The 13,720-nt window shown below is 46.1% G+C and overlaps 1 protein-coding gene across 1 annotated transcript in view; it reads left to right on the top strand.

Annotated features, from left to right (window-relative positions):
- Nucleotides 1–13,720, top strand: part of LOC116940468 (neuronal acetylcholine receptor subunit beta-4-like) — a 46,838-nt gene that overhangs the window by 7,905 nt on the left and 25,213 nt on the right. The window lies entirely within an intron of this gene.

Here is a 13,720-nt window from a genome sequence, read left to right as displayed (position 1 = left end):
CTCAACAAAGTGGCTTATCATGTGGAAATTTATAGCGAACAAAAATATCTCGATGCATGTTTCTAAACGTGGAGGGGAAAAAACCGGAAGACACGGAGAAAAAAATCCTACAAATATACAGGCGACAAGGTCGTGATCGAACCTCCGACCTCCTGCATACCAGGCGAGGAAGATTAGATCCCACCACCGTAGTGCCCCTGAAAGAAAAGTTCCAATTAAATAGTACAACAATTCCCAATCTTGGGAAAGACAGTAAAAAACAGCAATCCCAGACCACATCAAGACAACACATAGTCCCTCAATAAAATTATACATTAAAATGTAACTATCGCTACATTGTTAAGAATCAAATTTACAAATCACATTCGCAAATGTGGCTGTATCCAGCACTCATTTATTTATGGTGCGAGGGGAATGGAGATTTCGCTGCTTCAAGCCTATTTGAAAATGTTTGTGCACGTGTCATTACGTGTGCGCTCTGTGTGTCAATCTGCATCCGAGACACTCTTGCGAATGAGATGGTCCATGTTAAGGAATTTTCTAGGTGAAATATTTTAATAAAAAAAAACACCAGAGATATGTGACTGGGTTTTATGAAATGCTGCTATTTCCATTTCCCCATACATTTTACGATTTTGGTAAAAAAAAAACGAAGATGAATGTCACATTAGGGTGATATATGCAACACCCCGCTGAGGTACAGGATGTCCACAAAGGTTGTGTATATTATCAAATAATTATAATTAAACAGCAATTTAAAGTTCGCGGTTGAATTGGTTGGCAACCTTATATAATAACTTTTTATTATCAGTTTGAGTAGAAGTAAACATGGTATAGGATTTATCTGCATAATATAGATTACCAAAGCTCCACGAAGTATCTTTCTAAAAAATGTCTTTAACATAATAATTATGAGTTCGTATAAAGCACACAGCCACTGTGACATATCATCCTGCTACCCCAAGGCAAGGGTGTAATGCTACGACAGCTACTTCTAGCTAACTACTTCTATTGTGCAGCTTCTGGCAGCTGCTCTGCACAGTTGTCTGATGACATCTGATCTTTCGTTCTTCACGCCGAACAATTCATTGCCTGAAGAAGCTCCCTGCACGGGAAGAGAAACGTCGGACACCGTGTCATACAACACGCGGTACAACCCGACAACACATCGGAGAGCTAAGCAGCAACTTGCATTGATTGCAAAAGTAAAATGTAAGTACGTTGAAAAGTGTTAAAATATATTGTTTTTTTTTCTACTTCTTGTCACAGTGATGTTCGTGAACAATTTATGTGCGTGTGATAGTGGGCGAATGCGTCTGTAATTCTTTAAATCAGTTCTGTCTGCCTTGTTGAACATACGATTGATCGATGCATCATTCCACGATTGAGGCATTTTTCTATCCGTGTAAATATCTAGTTAACAGTTCCGCAAAATGTTGTATCAATAGCTATGCCACGTGGTCTGGGAGCTTTCCCTATTTTCGTTCTACGTACGGCAGTCGTCACTTGTCACATCCGAAACATCCCCCTCATCATTGTCATCCCCTGTTTTTTTTAATCTATACAATCGTCATGTACACAAATTAAAATCTAACAATACAGCACGCTTATCGTGTTAGGTCAACAGACGCTGTTGTGTCCTGCCGTTGATTTTATATATATATTTGTAATAAAACCACATTTCATTAGGATGACATTGTAGCTGCTAGCTAATCTTCCGAGCAGTTGAACATTTTTAAGCGTTTGTAATAATGATAGCCCGGCGGTGGCGTGTTTGTTTTTCTGGCGAGCGCAGAAGCCCAGAAGCAGAGCTGACAACTTTCTCTGATTGGTGTCAAGTGTGGGAGGTCTGGGTAAGAATGGCAGTAATGAAGATCTGTCAAAGACATTTTGTCCAATGCACTCATTTTGGCCAATCACTTGAATCCAGACCGCACTCGGAGTAAAAAAAAATCTAGGATTTTGGCAGCGGCAATTGTCTCCTACATTGTAGTAGTGCAGAAAGTCGCATTATTTTCGTTCAGATTTGAATATAAACTGAGCCCCAGGGCCTGCTTCCATTCCCTTTCATTTGCTTTTATTTGTCGTTGATGCTCTACATCACCTGCAGTGTCTGATTGTTTTTGTGTTTATATCAGTCCAAAGGCCCATTAGGTACACACTTTAAACAAATGGCCTCTTGCGTTTTATATTCTGTCGGATTTAACAAGTTCTCCGATGTGTATTTATTGCGTCCGACGTTTCGCTCCACGTTAAAGGGAGCTTCTTCAGGAAATAAATAGTTCAGCTGCTGAAGAATTCAGCCTCCAGCATGCTTAAAGACGCACGGCACAACCCTAACATACACAGCAGGGCTGTACTGCACGATCGCAAAAAAAACCGCTATGCCGGAGGCTTTAACAAGTGCCATTTATGTGTGTGTCGTACTTGCTTACGGTACCACTTTTTTTTAATTAACAATCATTCTCGAACTAAATGTACAGCACATCTCTCTGTCACGGTTAACATCGGATTACGAAGCAGGAAACGTTTCAATGGCCCTCTGGCAGCTTTAAATTGCAGCAATTAAACCTATCAATTTTGGAATCAAATCACTTGACAAGTGATTTATGGTGAATGCCTATTTTGTTTCATGTTGCAAATGTTTTTTTTTTCCCCAAAGAGAGTTCTAAGCAAGGTCATTTTTTATTTGCATTGCCTCGTGACACAATCGCTGCGAGAGGCTTATATAGCCTTCGTCGCGATTGTCTCAAGACAAGAGAGGCAGCGCATCAGGGCACGGGCAAGTTCTGGCCAAGGAGGCGAGCCTCCTTGCCGTGCAGCCCGCGTGAAATTCGCTGCCCTAGACCCGGGGTCGTTATGGATGGACATTTTTTTTTTGTCGCGGTGAACTGGACGTGAAATAGCAACCATCTCCCCCGCTGGGCCGGAGCGGAAGTGTGGCTCGAAGGGGGCTCGAAGGGGCGCGAAGACGCGCAAGCGCACGTCCGGGCCACGGCGGACAACGGGCCGGGGTGGACAAGCGTGGCGTTTTTTTGTTTGCGCTGCACGCTACGCGAATCGCGTCCGTCTATTTGTCAGCCCGCACAGGCGACGGACCCCTCCTTTAGAGGCTTGCCGGTCTGTGGGTGCTGCCTGATCGTCACGGAAGGTGTTGGGTGGGTGGGGGGGGGAGTGAGGATGAGGCCAGAGCTGACGACGTTTGGTGCTGACATTCGGGGCACACGGGCCCCGGGGCACACGGGCCCCGGGGCACACGGGCCCCGGGGCACACGGGCCCCGGGGCACACGGGCCCCGGGGCTAATGTGCGGCGGGGGGCGGGGGTCACTGGACGAGGCTTCTAGGGTTGGCCGTTGGCCCCCTGAGGGCGAACGGCGCCGTTTTGAAATGAAGGGGGAAACGGCGGTGATTAATGCGCAATATTTTCTGCGAGGACACGGTTGAAACTGATGACTCTGCCCTCTGCTCCAAATCAAACAAAACATGGATGGCAGTGCTCATAAAAGCACCTCTCCTAAAAGGCCGGTGCATTCATCACCGGCAAAGAGGCTGTTTTGGAGAACGTTTGTTATGGAAATATATATTTTAAAATCTAGGAATGTGAAAGTTGTACCTGAAAAAAGTATATACGGTTGTTTTTGGTTCAAATCTGCCGGCAGTATTTAGGCGGCGCAGTTGGCGGCGCTGAAATTAAGTCGTGGGGCTGAATATCGCAAGAGTCACCTGACAGCTGAAAATATTTCTAAAGGTGGGGGGGGGGGGTGGGAAATGTTCATGTATGAGCCACTAATAAATGAGACGTTGAGTAATTTCAGTTCTATGGCGTTTATTTTATAACGCGGTTTTATATTGCATTCATATGATAATCGTGCACATTGTCAATACGTATAATCGCAACGTCTAATGCTACTTTTATGCGTATAACTTTTTTAAAATGACTGCACGCGGCCACGGCGCGACATTGAAATCCACCAGAGACGCGGCCCCCGTCCCTTCTTCTTCTTCTCTTCTTCCACCCGTTGCTGCTCAATGCCCCTCTGAATTTCATGTGGCAGCGCAAGATGACACGCATCAATATTCCAGACGGGGCCACAAATCTAATTCAGCGGCACACTGTAATGACTTCCTCTGGAAGGGAAATGGAATATTCTGAAGAATATGTGATTAAATTGTCCATGTACACAAAAAAAATTGGGAGGTCATCACTGTCCGCGGTAACTTAATACGATTTACACGGTGCCGTGTTTAATTGCGTTTAAAATTAAGACTGGGTTGCGGTTGCAGCTGTTGTCGATGGTTAGACAATATAGAGAGTTTATTTTCGTTTTGTTTATAGTTCTTAAAAAAACGCGACTTTATCTCCCGTTCGGCAGGCACATCAAGCGATGTTTTGGTTATTGCACTGTGCAGGAAATTAACGCCCGGTTTATATTTGTTTATGGAGACGTTTGCTTGGGAATACTACTGCTCAATAAGACTGAAGCCAATGAAAAATCCTGCAGTGATATTTCTGTGCTCGGGTGATTTTGTTCATCGGCAATACAAATAATATCTCAAATATCTTTATTTCCATTGTTATCGTGAGAACATATTGATGTAATCGGGTCATGTGCTAATTTTTTTCTTCTTCAATTATACCAGGTGCCTATGCCAATCACTCTATGCGCACCTGCCATTGTCAGATGTAAGATGCCAAGCAGGTTTGAACCTGGATAGTGCTTGGATGGGTGATCAAGATGCACAAACAAGTTGCCAGAGGGCTGCAGGCCAACGTGGTGGGTAGCAGCAGGCAGTGCAGCAGTATCAATGTGTTGCAATGTCCGCTTTTTAACTATTCATTTTATTTACCAGGTAAAGCCCACTGAGCAATTAGGTCTTTTTTTCAGAGGCGTCCTCACCCAAGTGGCATATCATGTGGACATTTAGAGCAGACAACTAATCTGAACGCATGATGTTGATTGTAAACTTGGAGGGAAGAACCGGACGACCCGGAGAAAATTCCAAGCAACATCGGGGAAAATCTGCAAACTCCAAATACACAAGCGTCAGAGTCGGAATCGAGCTATCTCCTGCACACCAGGCGAGCCAATAACATCTCGCCACCGCGGCGCCCCGATGCATATCATATCCCCCCACATCTATGCTCCCCTCCTGTGCAAACCCGCACCGACCAGCGTGATGTTGTGTCAATTAACATTTCTTTAGCACTGCTTTTTGTGTTGTGTTTGTTGTCCTTCCCCTGCACCTACGACTTGCACGGTTGGCTACGTACGGTGCGAAAGAAGTTGAACATACATGGGGAGACCCTCATCCAGCAGTGGATTGACAAAGGGGCTGTACGTGTGCACACATTCAGGTGGCACAAATTTTAAAATAACCGTTTTTATTTTCCAGTGTGATCAACTAATTCTATGTGATTAAGTGAAACAAGAATATGATCTGGAATTTTCATGTATTTTAGAATGCAGATGTTACTAATTTCGCTCGGAAACTTTCTACACTACCACTACTTTCATAAAGATAAACAAAAATCATGATGTTTTCATATATAAAACATCGTGTAATGTTTTGCCAGTGGTGTACGACCTCCTAGAGGTTTAATACGTGCAATTTTATCGGTTATTGTAAAGCAAGGCTGTACACGGTGAGAAGGGATTTTATATGCTGGTATAACTCTGAATATGGACATTTAAATGCCTTGATCTATATTTGCAGGGCTTTTTTTAATGAATAACAGAAAGGAGCTAACCACACAAATTACAAACCAACAGTTTTAGCACTGTTAAAGCTTAATGGGTGTTCGGACAGTGCGTGCGTGTTTATACACGGGGAACGGTGGTGCAGTGGTTAGTGCACCGTTGTACAAAAATCCGGCGACCCAGGTTGGATTTCTGTTGATGGCCCTGAAACAGCGGAGAGGAATATCTGAACCTGGGCCTGAGTCTTCTCTCGGTCGACTCGGTCTTAAATTAGTACCGAGTGCGGTCGTGTAAGCATTCGCACTGGGGAGACAAAGGCGACCGGGCATAGTGTTGGCCAACACCAACCCCTTCGTGTGCTGTGTTGGCCTTCATAGGTGCTCACTCTAACAACAAAATCTGTTAAGGCTGTAACATATACAATCTTTCGTAAAAGACAACCGCAATCACGTTTCATTTTCGAGCAAGACCAATATAATGCAAAACTTTTGCAGGGGTCGGTGTGCGACACTCCAACCCATTGGCAAAGCAAAACTGAAATGTTTGCTCCCAACAGTGTCCTACGTGGGCAGGGTGGTAATAAAGTGTGAGGGCTTTTGAAGACGTCCCTGCACATTGCTTGGACGGCCGGTGCTATTTGGTCAACCACCGTTTGTGATTTTTTTTTGTCCCTGCATCGTGACTCACTCAAGTCACGTTAGGCGTGCGGGTGTGTCGCGGCCACACGAGCAATATAGGTGGCAATTGCTAATGGCATAGCATGTACTCTGGCGTAGTCTTCGTGACCTTGGGATCGTGCTAAATCGAGGCCAGGCTCAGGGGCCCGTTCCCATCTATAGCCTCAAGGCGAGAGGGCGAAACAGAACAGTGCGATATTGCGAGGAAATCCACAACGCCGCGAAGGTGGTAAACAGACATCGGCATGCCCGCCGGCCACCGACATTTCTTTTTTTGACACTGATGTAATTGAAAGCGAAAAAAAATATGTGTCGCCGTGTTTATTTTAACGTGCCAGCACGTGTATTTTGTTTCTTGGAAAGAAATAGCTTTCGGATCATTCGAACGATCACGCGCTCACCAGCGTTGCTTTGCTATACGTACGTTTTAACGTACATCCGGACATCTGCGTGGAATTCTATCCCTGCTCCGTGCGTACTTTAACAAAAAAAAATTTCTTCCCCCTCCGCTGGACAGGATGGTTGCGACGTCCATTTAAGCGTCATAACCAAGTCGACCGTAAGCCTGGGATTTACCTGCGAACGTATCTGCTGAAAACAAAGCCCGAGAACATTCCACGGGATATCCGACGGGCAGTCCTGCACTCAATTTATTGCCGTATTAGTCATTTATCCCGACTTCGTGTGCACTGTATTGAATTTCAAAGCTAACTGCTCACATATGCACCGGCATGTCCGCTGCCGCCATATCAAATCATACGGTCAGCTCGCAATCATCAAGTCTGAGCGCGCAAAGAATAATAATAATCATATCAACAGATATTTCTATACATTCCCATTTCCGCACGAATTTAACTCTGTTAAACTTGCCTCGAAGTAAACTTACACTCGCGTGATGTTTGTTGTGCACTTTACGGACAACTGCCGTGACCTGGTAAGATTGATTGGTATGCATCACCTTAGCTCCCGAGCTCTCGGTGCTTGGCTTAGCTTTTATTCTATTTGCTCCAATAACCGGCGCAACCATTCCCCCGACGGCCGCAGCACAGCGCGGGAAGACACCGCAGAGGCCGCGGGCCACCACTCGCTCGTTTCGCAGATGCCGTCCGCGTGCTCCGCTCGCTCCGAAAGCAATCTGTACGCCGATGGCCCCTTTCTCGATTGAATGGGGGCCCCCTCGCGATGTCGTGCTTGTTAATTCTGAAATTAGCAAGGAAGTACATTTTCATTGCTGTCTTGTCTGGTAACTATTGATTTTTTTTCCCCCCCGCGCGAATGATGGATTGCCACCGCGAAATGCTTTGGCCTGACAAATATGTACGAACCATGATTGCATTAAATATATATTTTTCTTACATTTTTTTTCCCCATCGCGTTTTATTTCCGTCCAAACGTTGATTTCAATGCAAACAACGGTGACCCCCCCCCCAGGGATCGGCCTCCGTGGAGGAAGGGCCACATGTTCTCGTCGGAGGCGTTAGCCGCCGATGAGAACATGTGGCGGAAATGTGGCACCCCACAGCAACGAGCGTGGGCTCTGGGTTTGCCTGACACGCGGACGAGCTGGCGATGTGGTTGAGAGTTCAGGTTGTGCCGTCCAACAACTCTTGCCTTGGCCGGATTAGCCGATCAGAACTCCGCCTGTCCATCACAACTCCGCATGTCGTTCGACTTCACTCCACGTGGCCCATACAATCGCACCTAGCATAGGTAACACCAGGGACGATGATCTGATCCGATCCTGAAATGAGTGCCTGGTGGTGCGGTGTGTAAACATCGCCACTAGGGAGACAAACGCGGCCGGTCGTGGTGCTGGCTAACTCGCCAAACAGCACTTGCAACCAACAGTCTGTTAAAGGATAGAAAGGAGGCGGGGCATCTTTGTTGGTTGTGCGCTGGGTGCGCATGTGCGGAGAATGCAAGTGTGAATGCAAGTGTGCGCTTCACTTGTCTGTGTGGGCGCGCGCTCCGTCTCTCCGTGCGCGAGGCGAGCGTGCTATTTTAAATTCTTCTGCGTCCCGGAGCGACGGCGCGCGTGCGCAATTATTCAACGGGATACTTTTGAACGAGCGCTTGAAGTGTTTCATGGTGGTGTTCACCTCTGGATGACGTTTGCCCATATATACAAGCATACAATGCATTACACATTACCCATTACAACAAAGATCCCCAGTATAGCCTTTAACAGACTGTAGGGCAAGTGCTGTTAGCGAGCACCTATGAAGGCCGGCACGGTACACGAGGGGGTGAGTGGCCAGCACCACGCCCGGCCGCCTTTGTCTCCCCAGTGGCGATGTTTAGTACACACCAGGTACTAGGCGTGTACTAGGGAATGCCCACGACCTGTTCAGATAACTGTCACCTGTGTTGGCGTGAGCGGGAACCGAACCCGGATCGCCGGGTTCGAGGCGCAGAGCGCTAACCGCTACACTACCGCTCCCCACCACAGACGCACACGTGCATAATTTACATGTGTTTGCATACATTTTAACGTTCTGTCGTACATCACGGGACGCGATTACTCGTTTTTTGTGCATGATACGTAAATCGCACATGTTGCCCTTTCTTTGACAACACATGACTCGCGTTGAATGATGGGCAATTTAAAACCAAATCACGTCATTACGAGCTTGCTTCAGACTACCTTTGTTAAAAATTCCTTACCATTCAAGCAAAATCACCTAGAAGAACGTCACGTAGATTAGCAGCTGGAGAAGACACTGCGCACGGGATATATAAACAGTGAAGAATGTTGGGGGAAGGGGGGAGGGCAGGAGAGGGCTATACGTGTGGGGGGGGCTCTATATGATTGCAATTTATAGAAAACAAATTGTCAAACCAATTTGAACAATGCCCTCTATTTGTAAACCGTAGATAGGTGTACATAAGCAATATGTCACAATGCTCTTAATTAGGTGGCGACGCAGTTGCGAAATGTTATCTACCTCGCCTGGTATACCAGAGGACCTGGGATTGATGCTGACCCCGGCGCCTGCTGTATATTTGGAGTTGAGAGTATTTGTTTTTTACTGCCATAAATTTTCACATGATGATGATCCACTTTGTTGAGCTATCATTTGTGGCCAGGTGGCTTTTGAAGAAGAGCTACATAGGTCAGTGGGCCTTACCTGGTAAAATAAAAAATATTTTATAGTTAAATATTGGTTGATATATTAAAATTAACTTACGTGTTATATCCATGGCCTACACGTGTACTTTTGTCCCTTCAACACTAGCCTGTCAGAACGAATTAATTAATTTACTTTGCCCATGGATTTGAACAATTCTCAAGTTCATGAACGACGTTCAAGTCTATGTGGGATCTAGCCTTTGCGAGAGCCACTTCATCGGCAGTGCAGCGGGAGGGCCTCGAGACCACCGCGGGAGTGGAAGTCAGGGGACACTCGTTGACAATGTGCGGTTGCGCTGTCCCTCTGTCGCTGAGCACATCCACGGAGTGGATTTTGTGGTCATGTTGGCCCCCGGCGTGGAGGTGACTGTCATCGACATCTTACCAGTCAACAAGATTTGTTTGTTTTCACGATGGAGTTGCCCCGGCAAAAGCGGGGTTTTTTTTGGCATATAAAATATCCTAACTACGGTGATTATGTATTTTATTGTGCACGGAAGCAAGTGAGAGCGCGTTATTGCTTCATTTATCCTGGTGTGGGTGTTAATTTTCAGCTGAAGAAGCTTCTGGCAGTGGCCATAATTTTTCATCTGTTCAGGTGGCCATGGCCTGTGATTTCAATTTCGGGTCCTTGTGCGCACGCGTGCGCGTCGTCGAGGTGTGCGCTCGAACGCACATGAATCTTGCGGAATGACTCCGTGTGGATGTCTCCGAGAGGGCATCTGTGTCGGAGTGGCGGCGGTGACAAAGGAGAAGGTGTCACGCTCCGAATGGCCGGGGGAGAATTCCTACTGAACGTGTCGCGGTTCGCCGCACCTCCGTAATTCACCAAAATGAAATAAAGACAACGTGGTGATTTGTAAAAGAAAAAAAAATTATATTGATAACAGGATTTGAGTTCTTTGAAATGATAAAACACAATGCGCATGGGAATAGACGAGGCAAGGAAAAGGGAACGAAAGCACGCACAAAAGCATGGATGTATGTTTGTTGGACTTCTTTCGCACCGTACGCAGCCAACCATGCTAATCGGAGGTGCATGAACAGGTGCATGCTTGGAAGTACATCAGGGGACAGGAAGAGGAACGTATTGATTTGAGAAAATAAGCAATCGTACATAATAATTACCTTGAAGAAGAAAAAAGCGCGATAGGGCAGAATATGGCATTCGAAGGGATGATGGTCGAAACTAATGATGGAGCAGCAGCAATAGGAGGGATCGCACCCCCAGAGAACGTCCACCGTAGAGTTTGCACAAACGAAATCAGCTCGTGTGCCGGGAGATAGATGGATGGCTCCATTGCCAGACCATACGAGATGGCGAAGGTTCTGGGGACGTCTTCATCCAACAGTGAATAGAGCACGGCTGATGATAATGAGGTGGAAACTGTACATATAGACGTGACACCTAACCTACATGCATTTGTTCATAATCAGCCAAGGAAAAATCGACTGCTGGAGGCAGGTCTCCCCAAGCCACCACCATTTGGTAGAGATTAATAAAAGAACATTGTGCATTCAATAAAAAATAAATAAACAAGACATGGACCTTCATCAATCCACTGCTGGATGAAGGCCTCCATATGCCTTGCCAGCCAAGGAGGTTGTTTGACCATAATTGATCACGCTGGTCAATGCGGGTTGGTGAAGAGGCGGGTAGAGGACTGGGGTGAAGCCTAGACCTCACATCACTTGCTACTGACATGAGCCGTGGCCAGGAATTGAACTCGGGGTGCCGAGTTCAGTGCAGTACGCTAACCACTTCGCTAGCGCGTCACCCCAATTGTGTACTTGTGTTTGTGAGAAGCACTTTCACTTGCTGTCACGATGAATGCAAGATTTACGTGTCGGTGTTAATCTCCGCTATGCTCTGCAATGGCTGTTTTTTTCTTCCACTCCCTTATCAATTTAATTCGATGCCTTCACAGAAAGAAACACGTTTTGGATCAAAACCATGATCCTTGTCCAAACACTGCTTCTGATCTCAATTGATTTACCCATGAAATATGTGTTCCCCTATCTCCCAGCATTTTTGCCCTGCGTCTGCAACAAATTAGTAACAAAAATACCTTTGGTCAACTTGCCAAATGCAATTTGTTACAAATACGTTAGCACCTAAAGCTGTCAATTGGGACCCCTCGGGCTTTGAGTCTGCGTCCTGTTTAAGTTCGAGGCTGCTCATTGAAGTCTGCGTGAAGCCTCCCAACGTTCGGAAAGTGCCAACAGCAGTGATGAATATTGCATGACGTTGAATAAACAATATCCTGAACAATATGACCATCGCGTGATAGTTTGTCGTCAAAACCTAATAAAGTGACGAGTCCGTGTATATGTTTAGGTTCTGTTTTTATTTCCTTCTCCGTATCAGGACGGGGCCTTCCTCCCCGTGTCCTGGTCGAGTCATCGAGACGTGCGAGTGCCGTTCGGCAATCAGCGATGCACGGACGACGGGAAATTCTGTGCCAATGCGATGCTCCGCATCCCCAGAGCATCCACTCCCCTCCCCCCCCCGCCGCAGAGTCGTTGGTGTGCGGCTACCGGGGGGTTTACACCCCAGCGTGGGTATTTCCCGATGCGGAACATGAGCGCTGGATACAGCCGCAATTGATCCCTATCCGCGTAACTACATTTTAACGTGCCGCTTCATTGAGGGACTGCTGTGTGTTGTCTTGGGGTGGTCTGGGGACTGTTGTTTTTGTTGTCGTTGCTTCTTTCTGCCTTGCCCAAGCGTTCAAAAATCGGACAAATGCAAATTGTGTATTTATTGTAAGTGAATTGCTTTACCTTTTTCACTACATGGCACTCCTATAGTTGTTGTTTTTTAGTATTGCTTGCTTGTTGTAACAACTTGCTGACCCGCCCCTACTCGACCAAAAAGGGCGTCATAGCTCTTCAGATTGCTCCATTCTTAACGAAGATTCTGAATCTAATAATATGCAAGTATTACGTATGCATGTGCTCCGCGTCTGGAATTATCGTGACATGTAAAGTCGGCGGGGGGGGGGGGGGGGGCTTGTGTGTATGTTTTATAGCTCGGATTTTGGCTTCAACAAATCTCATCGTCGTCGACGGAAATATGAAAAGCGTGCATTGAGGAAGATACGAAGGTCAACGACGTCATTCAAACTGCTGAGAAGCAGCAAGGTACACATCGCCACAAAGAACAACGAATAATAACTGGAATGTCAGCTAAGGGATGGAATGCGTCCGTTAGGCCAGTCCACCGAGGAGATGGAACGATATAATTAATCCACGTGCAGGTTATATGGGGATTATTATTATTGTTACGTGGCAGGATCATGAGAGTTTACAGCAACGTGGAGAGGTCTTTATCCAGCAGTCGTTTGAACATAGCAGATGACGATTTCGTTACGAGGGTTGCTGTGTATTGGAGCTGGGAGATGCTCCTGCATTTAGATTTCTTAAAAAAATAAATTTATTCCCATTATTATATAGTCGCGCGTTGGTATGCTCTACTGCCTTTCATTCTCAATTTCAGATTTTCAAAACGATCAAATGGAATAGAATGTGATGAGCGCACAAATAAACGTGGATAGGTGCATGCTAGGCATGACACAGAGTGACAGAAGGAACAACACGTGGATCAGATAACAAATGCACATTAGAAGATTAAGACATGGAAGTGGGCTTGGGCAGGACACCACTGGGAGGGACGATGGCCAATGGTCAAATATTGGCGATGGAGTGGCAGCCAGGCGGGGATGACCACTGACGGAGATGGAGCGATGATATTGGCCGATGTGCAGGGAGAGCTATGTTGGTGGATTGTTGCATCACGTGACTGTGAGATACGGCGACAGCTTGAGTTCGGCTTTCATTCAGCAATGAATAGAGCATGGCCGATGACGATTATAATAAAGAACCATATCTTTTAAAAAATAATTCATATGTACTCTTGGCATTAGTGATTTGGGTGAATGTGCCTATTGATTTATTATTATACGCAACTTTGCATTGGGGGAATATTTGTAAACTTGCCTTTTGCCCGTCCAAGGACGGGTGTATTGCAGTAAATCTGAAACTTGCAAGCGACAAGCAGACCGTGACGTGATATATTCATTGCATAAATGCGTGTGCAATTTGTAAGGGTGCGGTGACACAGTCCTATTTCAATTTAAAGTTATAATCCCTTGTTCATCATGACGTCCTTTTTACTTCGATGTCTCAACAGCGTTACGGAGATCGCGTTGCG

The sequence above is a fragment of the Petromyzon marinus genome, chromosome 1, assembly GCF_048934315.1.
Source record: "Petromyzon marinus isolate PM22_M1 ecotype Great Lakes invasive population chromosome 1, UKy_Petmar_22M1.pri1.0, whole genome shotgun sequence".
NCBI classification, from domain to species: Eukaryota; Metazoa; Chordata; class Hyperoartia; order Petromyzontiformes; family Petromyzontidae; genus Petromyzon; species Petromyzon marinus.
The sequence above is the reverse complement of the archived record's forward strand: the minus strand, read 5'-3'. Positions and strand labels throughout refer to the sequence as shown.